General features: G+C 37.2%; 1 protein-coding gene across 2 annotated transcripts in view; it reads right to left on the reverse strand.

The window, feature by feature from the left end:
* Nucleotides 1-14396, reverse strand: part of tet2 (tet methylcytosine dioxygenase 2) — a 30808-nt gene extending 16412 nt beyond the window's left edge. The window contains exons 1-2 of one of the 2 annotated variants that reach the window (XM_048197211.1): nt 13858-14396; nt 2620-2900 (exon numbers count right to left, since the gene is read on the reverse strand). The gene's annotated coding sequence lies outside the window, so the exon portion shown is untranslated. The remainder of the gene's footprint in view (nt 1-2619; nt 2901-13857) is intronic. The other variant, XM_048197210.1, reaches the window with a different exon arrangement.
* Between the last annotated feature and the right edge of the window lie 3610 nt (nt 14397-18006).

An 18006-nucleotide genomic window follows, 5' to 3' on the forward strand; every position in this document is an offset into this window, starting at 1 on the left:
CTCTTGGGACCCAGAGATAGAGATGGTATCTTTCTTTGAAAATTTGGGTACCCCTGGCTGTAGGGCCAGCAGCAGAACAAATAAAATGAAACAAAAGATTCTCCACACGGCCCCCTCCGGTGGATGGAGTGGTGTTGTCACCATCTCCTGAAGAGCTGCTCCCTCCATCTCTGGGTTGCCCATCTTAGGGCCTCTTGCTCTTGCACTTGCCATCAGGTTTGGCGGGGACCTGGTTGGGCTGGGCGCCCTGCCTATAACTGATATGTTGGATTGCCTCTGTCTGCTTCTGTGCTGCTGAGAAGATGGGCGAAATTCTCGACCACGCTGGGAGGTTTGGTTCCTCAGAGGGGAAGGCCTCACCATAATCCTCAGATCACCCAGGCTACTTCCTGAAGTAATTAGATTGAGAACTAGATCGAATTTCCCTAAAAGAGCATTACGCATTACTCACGTGTCAGAGGCGAGGGGACTCCACCTCTTTTGCAGTATTGGAGTTTCGGCTACAACTCTGAGATGGTCATCTTCCCGCAGTGGGTGCTTGACTCATCCACGAAAGCCACTTCAGCGTGCTTGATGCCCAGACACGTGAGGCAGCGATCGTGACCATCCGTCACCGCCAGTAACGACCACATCCAGAAACACACAGGTGGAATGTCATCTTTAAAAAGACACAACAACACACCTGTGTAATGCTCTTTTAGGGAATTTAGCTCTTTTTATTAGTGCTGAAGTGCACAGGGGAAAAGGCCGCAGCAACACTGTCAGGGATTTAGTGCAGCCTGCAGTGTGCACACTCTCATTGAAGACACACTCTCTGTTCAAGGCTCTCTTTCGGGATTGCAACCACCACTGCAGCGCCGTCAAACCAACACAGAGACAGAGGCTTTTTTCCTGAAGAACTGGCTCTGTTTAGCTACACTCTTTTAGATCAGAAAGAGCAGAACAAACGAACCACTTGAGTCTGAAGCAAAAAGCTGAAAATGCGTTGCACCTGCTGCCTATTTATACCCACAGTGCAGGGCATGGCAGTCAGATGCAAATATCGCATGCCAATGTGCATTGTCTTGTTTAGTTAACACTTGAAGAAGATTGGTCTCTCTCTGTTGAGATTCCCAATTTGTGTGACGTCATCTGACTGAAAGGGAACCATAATCGCTCTGTACATCTTTCGACCCAACAGTGGAAAAGCAGCTAATGTACATGTGTGTGCAGGGTGGCTGGAATTCAGTTGAGAAATGCTGAGAAATGCCGTAAGAAATAACAAAAGTCTGAATGTTGTTTTCCCTCTCAAGTCAGACTCTACTGTTGTGAAATATTAGCCCATATCCCAAAATAGAAATGCCCACCAGAGAAGGTCTTTAAAAAAAAGAAAAAGAAATGTCATTCCTTGCATGCTTAGCATTTTCTTGTACATTCAATTCTGAGAAGCTTACAGGATAGCGCTGTGTAATGCAAATACCAGTGACGACTTGCATTTTGTTAAGATATGTTAAAAAACAAAGTCCTGGATCTCAGCTTCAGTAATAAACATTGCCCTAACTTTCTCTGTACCCATGTTCTGGCCATTATTAATATATTGCTCCAGCCTTTATTTCCTGAGACCCTTGCATTAGTTTACAAAAATCTTTATCTATTTTCACTATACATTTTTATTTATTTTTACTATGCACTATCCTAGAAAACCACCACATTAAGAGCCATACAGAAAGAACTGGTCTACAGGATATCTAATATGTAACAGATTCTTCATGGAATGTTTTCCATCTGTTTGAGTCCAGAATGGTGGGTGTAAAGGACAGTAAAAAAAAATAAATAAAAAAAATGCTGGTCTGCTGGACCTTCAGCATGTCGATCACGAACTACCTCGTCATGAACTCTACACAAATAAGTTGGATTAGATTTATTTAAAATGTTCTATTCAGAATTTAACTCTTTCCCCACCATTGTTTTTTTTGTTTTGTTTTTGTTTTTAAGAGCTACCAGTCAGCACCAGCATTTTTGATTTTTGACTTTCATGGCCCCCAGAATATTTTGTTGTATGATTATCTGAATTTACATATATATATATATATATATATATATATATATATATATATATATATATATATATATATATATATATATATGTTGTAAAACAAACAAAGCATTTTATTATATCTTCATGCATTTTTTTATCAACTCTTGAATGTGGGTAAGTTTCATTAAAAAAGCAACATTCTGAACAAAAAGTAAAAAAAAAAAAAAAAAATCACATTTTTGGCTGGATTGGATTCTGCACTTTGACTTTATCTGGATTGGATTCAGAATGATAATCAAAACATAGAGAATTATATGCTGTTGAATGTTTGATGATTGCGTTAGCATACATGTGCAAAGTCAGTTCTCTTTCTCGCCTTTTTGTGCTTGTATGGACTAATACACGCAAAATGCCCATCTCGGCGAATATTCTCATAAACACAGCCCACTTGTGTCTTAAGTGAATGTAAACAATTGAGAAAGAACATGGATGCATATCATTGTTTCTGTGCATTAGGTCTTAAAGTGACAGCCTAATATATAATAATATATAAGAAAATCAAAACATCACAAAGTTTTTTTTCCAATATTGTGCCACCCTACCGGAAAAACTCAAGGGAAGAGTTGTGTTGTTGAATAACAACTGGTCTTTTTTATTTCCGATCACAACTGGAAAGTGGCTTTTTGTTGTTTATGGAAAATACTCTTCTGTGACTTGGCCTATGATATATTACTGGCTGCATTTATCATCATCTCTGGAAAGGGGGAGATTGTGAATGGTATGCTCATTGAAGACTGAATATGGCTCCATTCCAGATCCATTTCAGAGTTTCCCAACAGCTGAGAACAGCCCAAACAGCTTGCCACAGTTGGATAAGCCCACACTGAAAACAACACAAAAAATCTCTCTGAGCAAGACTGACAAAGCACGAGATCCCAGCTGAAAGCTGTCTGTATATGCACTAAACTTTCAGACAATGGTTTTGCATTGGCTGTATCCATACATATACGTAAAACAGGAAGAATAATACCTTACTTAAATTTAAATGATATATTTTATAAGAACTGTGGACAGTCCAGCACCTTAGTGCCTCAGTGAGTCTCATGCTTTTATATAACATAAAAACACAAAACAAACAAAAATCCTTATATATTTTTTATGTTGTCTCTAGACAACTAGGAGTGGCTTTGAATTCAGTTTGTTGTCTATCCTGTTTTTTTTTTTTTAGTTTCCTTCTTTTCATTCTCTCTCTCTATCTCTGTCTCACAAGAGCTCAAACTGTTTTGATCTCTGACTGTAATAAATTAGTGTATACAACTGATCAGTGCTTTAGTTGCAGAACCAATACAAAAAAACAAACACAAACAAACAAAAAAAATACACAGAGGTACAACAGCAACGATATTTATTATTAATTAATTTAACAGTTCCTTAGCCTCAGGGATTGTGGTTGAAATATACGGTCAGTGGGGAGTGAGTTTCTGTCTTTAATGGTTTAACAGTGGTATACGGACAAACAAGTGAATTATTATTATGATGATGCTTTAAAGGATTTCTTTGAGATTATGGTTTGGGTTAGTGCTAGGGTTAAGTATTTAAAAAAAAAATATGTGGTGCACTACTTCGTGTCAGTGTGTTTCTGTGTTAAGACAAGAGACAGGAGTTGTGCTGTTCATGTTTCAGACATGATCTCAGATAAACAGTCAGAGGCTTGATTGTAAAAGCCTATAGTAATCCTGAAACTTGACAATTCAGTTGGATATGTTGCTTCTTCTCCCCCCCCCCCCCCCCCCATTTTTATGGTCAAGAATCAAACATTAGGTGGCACAGTTCAGATGGAATGAGGACTTTTTTTTTTTTTTGAAGTTCCAAATAATTAATGGATAAATAGCTAAAGAAAACAAAACCCATTTTTTATATTTTAAAACGTAACTTGCTTGGATATTCTAGTATTGAATTGGATAACGTCATGTGGATCTGTTGTGGATCTGAGCATTAGTAAACATACTGCTGCTGGGTGTTTGGCTGTAGTTGTGCTCTTGAGTGAAACTTCATTCCTTGGTTCCTCCCACTGTAATTTGATCATACAGCTCATGCGCAAGTGTGCTTTAAATGTCACGCATGCAGGGTTGTAAAAATGTCTTTCTCACTCTTCTCCTCTGAGCGTTAACCATGCCACATTTTCCCCTGACACACATACAAGGAAACAAGCTCAACAAGAATGACAGGTTTCACAGTCAACTTCTATTGGCATTGATTTACAACTTTGACTTGAAAACATTTTCCAAATTGATATAAAAAGTAACAAAAGAAACCGCAAGCCAGTTAACATAATCAGGATCAGTGTGTCTTTCCTTTTCAAGTGTCACACTGCCACTGGAGTATGTGTGTGACTCCATTCAACACATCAGCACTAAAAAACTCCATTCAACACATCAGCACTATTACTCATGAAACAAAATCATTAAACCTAACAAACTTTTCTTTTTTAAAAAAAAACTTGGGCTCTTAACACCACAGCCTGCTTTAATGGTTCCACCAACATCCATGGCATTTCGTCATTTTCTATAAGAAGCCAGAAGACATAAGCATAAGAATGGAAACAAAGAGGAAAGAACCCCTTTGAAATAAACGGGTATTTATAGAGTCAGCATGTGTACGGGGGAAGGTATGAGACATGCCTCAGAGTCTGTTTGGGAGAGCTCTGATATATTTGTTTTGCAATGTATTGATCATGTGTATCACATTCTGATTTTAATCAGATTTCTTTTGAACAATTGAATAGTAAACAAAACAGATAAAACAGAAGTTGTATGTCTTTAAAGTTGCTTCATTTTTCCTCGTCTGTGAACTCATTGTTCATCCTCAATGACATTTTAAATCCTCTTTGTGGGAGAGGATTTGAGGAGAGGTAGATTACTTCAAATGCTAGGCAGATATACTCTTCTGTTTGTAATTTCACCCACAACTATGTCCCCTCTGAAGAATCAGGTCTGTGTTGGACCTGCCATTGTCCTTTGTTACTAATAGAAGGCAGATGTGGCTCTGCTGAAACAATTTGCAATCAAGTTTTTGTGTCTCGTTCATGCCAAACCGTCTTTGTATGACCTGCATTGATACAACCACTGATTCTGTTGTGTTAGACAAAAAAACCCCCACTAAACTTAAAAACTTAAGTGCTGCCTTAAACTTTTAATAAAAATCGAAGTGGTGCCAAATTGACAATTTGCAGTGATAAGTTCATTGCTCGTTTCAACCACTTTGATTATAGCAAAGAAATTCAAGTTGAAAATATGAAAACCCATAAACTCATATCACATAATCAAGTTCACACAGAAATTGAACTAAAACAAATATGATATAATGATGGAAACATTTCTTACGATGTGGTATTTCACTTTCCTGTTGTATTACAGATTATATATTATATTATATTACCTGTTACATTATAATTTTGTTATAGAGATTCTACAGCATTGTATAAGTCACTGTCTGCGTTTAAAAATTGTTTTCAGAAATTAGCATCTGATTTTTGTTTTGATGGAGCGGCTTCTAGTTTAGCGTATATCATGTACTCCACCCCATCAGCTGCTACAGCTGGTAGAACATAAACATTAACATACTAAACATTAAATTGTCAAAACAATACATTGTTAAGTTGTGTTTAGGTTGTTGCACATTTATTTACATTTTAAGATAAGAAAAAAAAGATAATACAGTAAATTCCATCCCAATGTCTTTTGTTTTGAAAAACTTCATAACTGAATAAAGTTATACTGCATTGAAAAAAAATAAAAAATCCATCCTCACCCTCCACCCCATTTCTTTGTGTCTGCACCAGTCAATATATCTGACTAATTTGATGAACTGTGCCGACTGCAAAGCAAATTTCTTTTAGAGAGTGTGGTAGCCATGGTGATCATTATATTGGTGCTGCATGGCCATCTGCTCTAAACATTAACCAAGCATGACTGACTGACACAGATATAGAGACAGAGATAGAGAAAATGCAAAAGAGTGAACACGTGCTAAGCACATTGATTATGGTGGGATCAGCTCTCGTTTATGGGTATGTGACAGAGTTTTATTTACTGCCATTGCATGAAAGTTAAGAAGCCCTAGCCATCTCTTTACTTTCAATGTAACTCTTATATCTGGACTGGGGTCCTCAACTGCTGTGAAGAAAATATGCTCAGAGTTACAAAACAAAGGTAAACAAAGGCACATGCTTGTGGCAAGGTCAAGAATAAAAAATAAGCTTCTGAATCTTATAGATAAGATGTTTGAGCTTGCCATGTGTATGACATTTTTTTTAAGTCTGCTTTTTTTTTGTATTTAAGATTTAGTTCATAAAATGTCCCATTGTAAATCCTGACACAGGTTCTCCTATATATTTTGGTTAGCACTGATTTATATATGCACATTGCCTGAGCCAAACCACGTATACAGAACTGGGATGGGAGTACTTCAGCTAGCTGCAATTGGGTTTCATCTTTTTTTAAACCTCAGTGTAATACCAAATGTATATCACTTTGGCAAAAGGTAATGTCACAATTCTTTTCAGGTGCTCGCATTCTTGAGGAGTTCCAATAGCATCTTGGCAGTCAGTGACATCAGAGTTCAACTGGAGATCCTGAACAGAGACTTCTACAGTCTCATGAACAGCATACTTTTCCGGAGATGAAGATTATCATTTCACCTGTTCTTTTTATGGTATGAGCAATGAAATCTTTGATTCATTACTAACTGAAATAGGTAAGAGACAACAGCCATAGTCTGCAGAAAACTGCCAAGGCACTCAGGAGTGGGTAAATATACTCAGCATATCTTCACTTTGATTACTGATTCATCTAATTCAGTTTATATTAAAAATCCTCATGCAAACCCAGCAAATAAACTAAGTCGACCTGACTGTCTGGTATATTTATAGGACCAAACCTGAAAACCTCACTTTCTTTGTATTTGGAAGGATGATGGAGCCCTAATGGTCAGCGAGAAGGTTAGGATGCACCCTTTTCTTTACTGTCAATATTGCTACCTACACTGGAAAGAAAAAGTACCTAGGACTTAATTAATAGAGCACAGATGAAAGTAAACTAAGGGTATGTTTACACGACAACTATGTACTAAAAAAAGTTTTTCCTTTGCGTTTTTCATGTACAGATGGCAACTTTGTCATAATGATCCGTGTTCACACAGATCTGCAAAAATGACTAAAAATTCTGTATTATGCATGTCAAGCCAGTAGTTGGCAATGTCACTTTATAAAGAAACACTATGGGCCCTATCATACACCAGAGTGTATCATAAAAGTATTTTTTGCTAGTTTCAGCCCGATGCAGTTATCATTTTCATGCCCTGCTTCACGTTTAAATAGCAAATGCATTTTCACCCATTTGTGCACCCATGGGCGTGCTGGTCTGAAAACGAGGTGTGTTGCTATTTTGAGGCAACTGAAATAGACCGCGCCACTGACCAACTGAAACCTGGTCTAAAGTCAATGGCGCAATAGTTTTTTTTTGTTGTTGTTATTTTGAGGGGGGGGGGGGGCCAATCTCATGTTAATCTTGAGTACATATAGAGTACAATGCACCCTTCATATCTCCGAAAAGTCTTTAGTTTTGTCATATTTATAAAAGATAGATGCGCTAAACTGAGTCTTTCCAAAAAAAGCTGAGATCCTGGAGACGTGTCTGCCGTCAGTGCTGTGGGCGGAGCTAAAGAGTCACGAGCGTGCGCAGCTTCTTCGTAGAGATCGCATGCTAGCTGCAACATCTTTATAAATAAAAAGGGAACAAAAACGTTTGTGTTGTTTACGTTATATGCACTTGCGCGCCGATTGCCAACAAAACACAGACATCTGATGCAGCTTTACTCACCGCCCCCGATCTGCAAATCCAGTGCTGATCTGGGACTTGTTTACAAAGTATTCATCATCGAATTCCCGGGAACAAACAAACATACGTGCACAACTCTGTTGCTGCCCCGGAAAAACAAACTTCATCTTCTGTTCCCTTAACACTGGGTTCTTTGGGAAGCCGAAAAAGGTAATCTTTCCCTCACAACCAAAAACACACTCCTTTGTATACAGGAGCTGCATCTCATTTCAGAGGATGTCTTATTTAAGAAAAGTAACTGTAATAAAATTGACTGATATTCATTGTGAGGTGTAAAATACTGTAATTTCTTTCTTACGTTGCAATCTAATGGTTATTTTTCTTAAATGAGACTGCCTCTATGATGTATGCAGCCTTAAAAGGGTACAACCCCTGAATTGGACACAGCCATTGTTGAAAATCTCTCGGCTTCCGTATCCCGAATGAAGCATGTTGATGGCCGTGCTCTTGCTCTTGCTCTGGGTGATGTGTGTGTGCACGCTTATCAGGGAGAAGTGCCTATACTAGGAATTCCGCTCTCTTTTGACGTCATACAGGACACCCGAAAAAAACTCTCTGTTTCCTGTACCGAAACCTAAAGTAGTGGATCTGGCATAGAAATACTCCGTTATACGTCCAACTCGTGTTTTGAAACTTTGGCTACGTTTAGCATGAGAATGCAACTCTTTAACAGTGTAAATAAGTTAGAATGCATGAAATAGCATTACACCCCCCCTCTTAAAGAGCACGTTAATAATATGTGCCTATAGGCAGGTGCACAACGCGTGTACACTCTGCTTATTACATACACAGGGATGCACAGCAGCACATAAGCATGCTAAATATTAAAAATAAAAGGATTACAATGTAAAAGATTATTATTGTGTGCATAAAGATAAAAATGCTTTGGTGGAATCCTGCTTGTCCCATAGATGGTCTGCTCGCGTGCTTTAACCTCGCGCATGATCAGAACCTTTTCCTTGCTAGAGAAGCACTCATTACTCATTAAGAGAATAGGGACAAGCCTTTTAGACCATACGCCGGGCACGCCAACCATTTTTCCCATTGTTAAACTAGCAAAAATGGCACTTGCACCGTGTGCTTTAGAACATGCGCTTAGATCGTTAAAATAGGGCCATACATGACTATAGACTGAATACGTAATACAAATACGCTTAATGTCATATATTTATATAGTGCTTCACAATACACATTGTTTCTATGCAGCTTTACAGAAAGTCATAATGTTATGTTTATAATGTCTTAAAGCCTTATAATGCCTTAGTTTATAGTGTTGCTAGATCAAACATTTGTATAAGTTGTTTGACTACAGTTTGTGTCTAAACGGTTTTACTGTTATGTCATGCCCTACAATTAAGAGCGTGTGTCATGTTGAATCTGTCATTTGAAAGTTAAATTCCAGTGTCTCTAGAAAAGCATTCTTCTCAGATATATCACTAAGTTATGAAACATTCCCTCTATTCATGCTGCAGAAAGGTTATACGTTTATAACTAAATTCAAACTTTTACCTTATCTTTTCTACACTGGTTACCTCCTTAATATCTATGAAATATTTTATCACCTTATTATCCCCCATGTCCATTAAGGTTCCAAAGCTCTAATCTTCTGTACCAAAAATAACAAAATTCACAAGAGGAATTTTGGAGATTTTGCAAAGTTTCATCAAATGTATAGGGCCTCAGATTTATCTAAATAAAAGTATAATAGTAATACTATTACAATTACAATTTAAAATAAAACATACTGCAGTTAAACACACTTCTGTGTTTTGTGTCAATGTGTTCACATAATCATCTGAACTGAGGCATGATTGTCACAATATCGATGTTTTGGTGGTTCAGAAAAAAAGTCACAAGTAATGGCATGAGATATTAAAGATATTGCTAATCCTGTTCTGGCCATGTAATTATTCCTCAGAATTCAATGATATATTTAATCAGTTTAATTAGTAAATTTGTAATTGAATTTTAGCCATTTTTATATCTTTTTTCATCCCAATGATACTCCTTTGTCTTACCTAGAAATTTAAATATTACTTTTATCTTGCCTTTGTCACCTTTTGATTGCTCAGGGCTTGGGGGTTGCAAGGCACTATTCTTTGTAAATGTGCAACAGCATGTTCTGCACAAAGCGCTAATAAATAAATAAATAATTATAATTATGTAATTTACACTTTGAATTTCCTGAAAAAGCATGTGCTCTATATTTGATGTTCGCTTGGAATATCCTCCCATTTATTATTCACAAAACAGTCTTCAGCGACCACTGCTATGCCATTATTTTCTACTGATGGAAATGCAATGCACAGACAAGGTCTCTGACACAAACACACATGATACACCATATAAAAAGTATTTGGCTACATTGGCTACACTCTCTGTATGATCCAAATTTGACCCCTAGTCATCTTTAACCTCTAGAAATGGGATAATGTCATGCAAGGCTTATGGGTAGTTTATGGTCTTGAATGACTTTGAGATCCAGTTGTCTCTTTGTTAAATCTGCTGTCAACTAGGTCACTTTTGGCGTGCCAACCAATGACTGTACATGTTAATGATAAACCCCTTTTACTCATTTTCAGTTTATCAAGTATTGAAAACACTCTTGTGAAGTATTTTATGAGAAGGATTTCTTGACTCTGTGGCCTTGTTGCACTGTGGCTTCTGGGCTCATGAGCAGCCTGTTTGTGATTAGTGTGCAGTTCTGAGCAATTCTTAGGCAAAATCCCCCTACAACCTCGAAATGACATCACTGTCTTTTGAAATTAGCGTATGGCATACATTTTTTTCTAAATCTTTGATTTTGAAAGGGGAAAACCATCAAGCGTTTCTGTTATGAACCACAGTTTTCTGAAACCAATCAGATTTTCTTTGAATCTGCACAGCTGGAAACACATTTATAAATGCATCATCACTTCGTTCACCTCAGAGGAAATTAACATTTGGCTTTCTCAGAAGTACAATACCAGTCTCTATTACTTTATTTTAAAAGATCATGAAATTAAAAAAACATTTTTAGGGATTCCCTGAGGTTTACAAAGATATTCAGCCAACTCCTTTAACCACAAGACATTTGTAGTTTTCAAAGAACTGAAGATGGCAGAAAAAATGCAAACAATGTGCCATGAGTTTAATTTAGCTAAAGCTTTTTAAATACAGATGTTCTGGAAAGGGTCTAAATTGGCATAGTCAATGACCTGCTTTCCAGTGACCTCCTTGGCTAGCCTAGGCCTAGTACACTTCCCTACCTAGCCCTGTGACTGGGTTGTACGTTGGTGTTTGTAAACAGAGCAACCATGTGCGCTTACGCACGTGGAGTGTGCTCTCCAATTCATGCCCTTGCAAATTCAGTCCAAGATTAAACTTTCAAAACAATACATGTTCTAATATCCTGAAATTTACCTCAGTTTGCTGGCTCACATTGAACATCAAATAACTGCATCGAAGAATAAGACAAAGGTGTAAATGGTGTCATATAAATGCCAACAATCAGAACTATTGTGTAAATTTACACCAAAAGTGCTTAAAGTATTGCTAAATAAAGTGCAATACAAGCTAATTGCTAAATAAAGTGCAATACAAGCTATAAGCTGTCAACTAGGACAACTAATAAATTACTATACAGGCTAGAAAATGTTTTGGACCAAGGGCTATGGTAACTGATATAAAGTATATATACCATTTTTAATAAATCCCACAAATAAAAATACTGCAAATGCCTAATATAAAAATCTAAATTTTCATTGCAAGTAGAGGCAATAAAGTGTCTTTTGAGAGGAAACTGTCCTGAATTATGATTTTATAAACACCAAGCCATAGCAAAAAAAAAAAAAAAAAAAAAGATGCTTATGATAGGGGCAATATAAATCTCGATTTCTGCCTGAATGCTCATTGTCCTTACTGTTTCTTTTAAAAATTGTCAATCCTGCAGTTTTCAACAACACCATCACAAATTCTCTAGAACACAAATGTTTTTGTTTTCACTCATGAATTCAACCAAATTAACATTTTTTTCTAAAGAATTATTTTGAGTCTATGCCACACAAAAAAATTATCATGCAAAGATCCACCATGTCACAAACAGAAGTACATGATTGTTCTGTATCTTGATCCAAACATTCTTATCAAGGAAAAAGTGTCTGACTGTACTTCCAGTTTAGTTCCAGCTATTGTTGTTAGTGTTGTGTATTCTCAGTACTAAATATAATGTCATGCAATGGAGATGCAACAGTTACAATTGTATTAAAGTAGAATTATGCTTATTGAGTGATGTACTACGATATATATGCCATATTACCAAGGGATTATCAATTCTAAGCTTAAAGTTGGAGATGGAGCTTCAACAGTAACAGTAAGACATGATGGCCCTCGACCCTCTCCAGATCCCTTCATTGTAGTTACATTAGCATTTGCACCACCTCTCTATCACGTTTAATGACAACACTCCATAAAGCATCCCCTTGCAGGCATGGACTAACTTCCACACTTCTCATCCAAACAGAATGTTAGAATACACAAGCTAAATACACAAAATAAGGGGGCAGGACTATTATCTGTATTATTACAGCAGCCAATTATGATGCAAATCCTAATAGGGCTGTTAAAATCAGTTAAGCAAAGGTGGCATTTGCAATTCATTAGTACAGATACTGTAGCATTTTGTTACATTTTATTTAAATTAATACATTCGATTTTTACGTGTCGAAAGCAACTATGAAATCAAAATGCATCTAAAACATTAAGACTTGGATATTTTCAGCTGAAAGTTGGCTTTATTAATACAGTGGCCAAAGTTATTCATGCATTTGACTTTTTCTTTGCTCAGTATGGAATTTCAGTAATCTATAGCTTAAAGTCAAACATATGCAGATATGTTCCAGGTGACTGTAGCCCATCTGTGCAGTGCATAATATTTTAAAGGAAAATAAATAAAATTCAGCATGGACATTAAACTGTTCTCTATATATAATTAAAACATTTTTGCTCCTATTGAATATAGGAGCAAAAATTCATGTGTAAGCTTAAAATTTACAGACTTTTGTGTACAAATTAACAATGGAAATCCTATTAATGTCAGTCAATGCAAAAAATTCCGCTCTCCGGTGGCCCTCAGCTAATGGTTCTATGGGGTAGGGTTTCAGTTCTTTTAAAGCTTCTGACCTTGTGGGCTTCCACCACTACGCTTCTGTTTTTTTGTTTTTTTTTAGACCTCGGGACTGTGCTAGTCTTTGTGTCTGCTTGTCATTCACTGATGAATGCAATGAAAGCAAGGAGCTCCACTATTCTTGGCCAAACTCCCACATTCAAAGCATACAACAAATGAAGGAAATGTAGCAAAAATAACTTTGTCAGATTAAAAAAAAAAATCTTTGGCACATTTACATGAAGGTTTTTGGAATAAATATTGAAAAAAAACATTGTTTTCACCACCTAAAACACCCCTTTCTTGTATCTACATACAGATGTCCAATAATGCCGGTGGACACTGAAGAGATAAGATAATTTTGTTAGTAGTATGACTGTTTAATCTTGCTCTCAGCACAGGAGATTCATTGGCAAATAATGCTTGAAGAAGAACTGGCCAACAGCCTCACAAAGATCACCATTTTTCAAAGCAGGCACATTCCCAAAGCTGTCATCTACACAACATCTTAGATTAAAAAATAATAATAATAATGAAAACAAATGAGATTGAAATGCTTGAAATACTGTCTCCACAAGCCAAAAAAAAAAAAAAAAAAAAAAAACAGAGAGAGGGAGGGAGGGAGAAAGAGAGACAGAAAACGTCAGCCATGTTGGTGAAGCTTTATCTAATATCCTTTCATTATTATGTCAGTTCACGGAATTTAAAGAGGACAGTACAATGCTAAACAAAAGCTGGACGCCATTAAAGAGACCCTGGGGGACAGAGGAAAAAAGGCAAGAACAGAAAAACTGTCTCACCTTGTTTTAAGTCCCTCCACTTTGTAGAATTCCAACAAACCGTCTAGGTCTCCTCTTAAACAAATCCTAAAGGGCAGCCATCTTGCTTCCTTCTGTTCCGTCTATGAAACAGACTACCTCCGCATCAATATTCATGGGCTAGTCTGACGTCTGCTTTCATCATCAGGGGCAGAAACCCTGCGTTGCTGTTGGCTCTCGAAGCGCGTCCAGACGCAGCCCATAAACACACGCTCACTCTTGTATGTGCTTGTATAGACGGTGAGCAGAGTGAGACAGTCCAGTGTACAAGTGTGTGCAGATCAGAGGAACCAAGCTTGCTTTGCCGGCAAGCTGAAGTAATTGCAAAATCGCTTTCCTGCTGGGTCCTCTACACACAAAGGGACTGAGTTTCTTTTCTTCCCCCTCCCTTTTTGCTCTCTTTCTTTTTTTTCAGCCGCACACAATAGTGCACACTTTACTGGCTGCCCTGAAGCACTGGACTGGATTGCACCGTCCACCCACTCCAGCAGACACAGAGGGAGGGAAAACACCTCCACTCACCATCTGTTTCAATGACACAAAGCATACCAATTGGAAACAGGAAAAGAGAAATAATTATTGTAAGACGTAAACCAAAATTTCTTACTATTCTGTCTAATTACTAAAATCTCTCTGTCTTTCTTTTCTTTCAGATGGTGAAGCACTGCGTCAGCTTCTATGAAGCCTTGCCCTTATTTACACGTTTGGTCTTATTTTGGCACACAGTGGTTTGGGGACTGCACACTTAGATCTTAAAAAGTGAACAAATTCTTGTCTAACAAACAGGAAGCATGATACTGAGTTTATACAGCTAAATTCACCACCGTGAGACAAGAAAGTGAGACTTTGGTGAGAAAGAAATTTGAATGACATCTGATATTTAACCTAATGCTCTAAATGCAGATAAATATTTTCTGTACTGAAGAAAGAAAGTTCAAAGCTTCTCAGTTAACACTATGGCCCTTGTGTGCAGTCATGTACATGTGAAAGCTAGCACCCCTTCTCCTCCACCCTCCATTTAGAGCTTTTAAACATCCCTTTTTTGTCTTGTCTGGATTTTAACAGGTGGTTCTTGTCTGAAAAAAAAAAAAAATCTGCCTTTGGCTCCTCACCAGTTTTGAAAGGGAGACCCCACCTCTTTCCTGTGAGCCACAGCATTGCTGGAGTGACGTTTGTTGACTCAATAGTTTCAGGCAGGGAGCAGAAAAGGAGATTTGTTGTTACACCGCATGGAGGAAGGGCAGTGGGGGAAGGCAGGAAGGTTTGCATGAGCAGTACTCACCAGAAATGGCCATTGCACATGGATCAGGTCAGCAATTGTGCAATAAGAGAACAGGCTTAATAAATGCATCTCCTGGTCAAACACTTATCGAAGAATCCAAGTCATATGGTCACGTTTTAAGAAAAATGTGACTAATCACATTGTAATCACAATGTTTGTAACATTCATATTCTTAATTATTTGTCAATTTATGATTGATTAATACATTGTAATAACAACTGAATAACACATTTATATATAAATGTAACAAAGTGTCTATTCACACTAAGTGCAAATAGCGTCACTTGTTGGCAAATGCTATTTACACTAGCTCCGCTGTCTGGTTGGGCCACTCAAGTTTTTAAAAAATGCACGGAATTCAACATCTTGTGGCGCAACAGTAGTGAGTAAGGCTCGCATATCTGGCTTGTAATGCAATCAACGCAGGTTCGAATCTGCCCTTTGCCGAGCATGCATTTATTTTTAATAAAAATGAAAATAATGTTTTAAAAGTGGAAATAAACTGCAAATGAATGTTTATAATATTAAAAGTGTTTATTAGGTAGGCTTAGGGGAAGGTGTAGGGAGGGTTTTTATTCTCCCAATAAGGTGGCATCCATTTAATAGTTAATGAATATAATCATTTACACTCTATGATATTATTGCATCCTGTTAATGTACAAAAATACTGAGGTGCAAATATTATCTGCCAATATAAAGTATAGATAGCATCTAATTACTATTTACTCTTATTGCAAAGAACTGATACTTTTACATGGTGTAAATAGAATCTATCGCTATTTTCACCTAGTGTAAATAGCATATCACTAAGACAATGCTGCTATTGTCACTTAGTGTAAATAGAATATATTGCTATTTTCACTTAGTGAGAATAGCATCTACAACTATTTGCACTTAGTATAAACAGCATCTATCACTAATAAAATATGCTATTTTCACTTATACTGTAAATAGCATCTATTGCTATTGCACTTAGTGCAAATAGCCGCTGCCTAAATGTAATTGTGCCACATATTTTATACATAGGCTAACATGTTATATCCAGTATCTTATGAGAATTTATAAGTATTGTACGAGTTGTCGATTTCTTATGAATTTGTAAGATCAAACTTGTACAAAAACATGCGATTTCTAGGTAAAACGTCACCCCTAAAACTTACCCTCACAATCGCACATGTAGATCATTAAAAAATGTATTAACATGATTGTACAAATTCACCACAAATTTGAAGAAAAAAAAAAAAAATCATTACAAATTGTTATGTTAGTGTGTTGGTACCTTTAGTAAGAAATTATTCAATATGGACTAACAAAACAATTCTTTCTTCTGAAAAGTGTGCTCAGTTTCTGGTAACCGTTTTGTGATTTTGTCCATTTGCATTCCCAGAGCATCCCAGTATTCTGTACAGTCTTACACAGTCCTGTAAAGACAAATTGACATCACAAGGTGACTTCTACGTATTTGCAGAGAAACCCTGCCTTTTCATGTTTCGTTCGTAAACAAATTGCATTGCGAATGGCACCACCAAGCTGGTTGTAGTATCACTTAAACTTTCTTTTTCTTCCCCTGGTCCATAGTCACACAATACCTAATGTCATTACTACAACACACCCTATATACAACCACAGATGCGTTCCGGGCTCAATACTGGTAACGTTATTATAGGGTCTTATACTAGGATTGAATTGTCTGCCATTCTGGCTCTAGATTTTGGTTATACAGAAGGCTTTATGGCATTTTCCAGTTTTCTGGACTCAAAGCCCAGTGTGAATGCTATATCTCTGTTAGAGAATGAAATGTAGTTGAAAATAACCTAGCTACAATGTTGACCAAACAAAACTAAGCTTCCCTCCTGGTACCCTCTTCAGCAAAGAAATGTCTTTTGAAGAGGTGTCAGAGAAGACAAATCATCACTCCTCACCTCTTGGGGGAAATCTCTCACCTTGTGCGTGAAAAAAGGGTTTACCCCACACTTCTGGGGACAGTATGGACACACTTTTAACACGAGTGACTTCACTTATCTGCTTGATTACAGACATTAAAGATGACTTAAACTACATTATTTTGAGAGCTGGAAGGCTTGAGACAACCCTTGTGATGCTTCAGCTCCAAATAAAAACATGAGAGCTGACATTTGATGTAGGCTTGATAAACAAGCACTGCTGTATTGAAGATTGTGTGACTAACTTAAGTAATTTTCTGCAATATATCAACTTCTATGCAAACACACAAATTACTATAGTGAACTCCTCTAAAAAGAAGTCACTTCTGCATTTATCTTACAAGACTCATTAGTGTAAGACCTTCATTTCCTATTAATAGAGACGCAGCAGGGGGTGGGGGCAGAACAAACCAACCAACATTACACAGACATAACCAACTCAAAGAAGAAACAAGAAAATCTGAACTGGTATAAAGGAAATTTGTTTTCTGTTTCTGTATTTCTGCATTTGCATTTTTATTTATATTTTACATTGTAATTATCCATTTTTAATTACCCCCTACTAAGCAGTTGCTTCAAGTGAAAAGGTTTGAAGATCTTTTCACGCATTCTGTATACAGGTGCTTGGCTCTCTCTCTCTCTCTCTCTCTCTGTAGGGATGCAGGATTTTACGAGGCTCTATGCACAAAGGCTTATTATTCTCTTTGCACAGACACAGGCCATGTAGGGCCTTCAGGGGATGAGACCATATTGTGGCCACTGCTGGCCCTGTCTGTTCCTGTGAGGTTCCCGTGAGGTTCTGCATTACACTTCTGCTTTTCAAGCTCTACATTAGGTTCACCAAACTATAATTTGATTTGCATATCAACATGAACAGTGGGTATAGTGGGGATTATTAGCTGATAT

This window comes from Megalobrama amblycephala, linkage group LG7, assembly GCF_018812025.1.
Source record: "Megalobrama amblycephala isolate DHTTF-2021 linkage group LG7, ASM1881202v1, whole genome shotgun sequence".
In the NCBI taxonomy this organism is placed as follows: Eukaryota; Metazoa; Chordata; class Actinopteri; order Cypriniformes; family Xenocyprididae; genus Megalobrama; species Megalobrama amblycephala.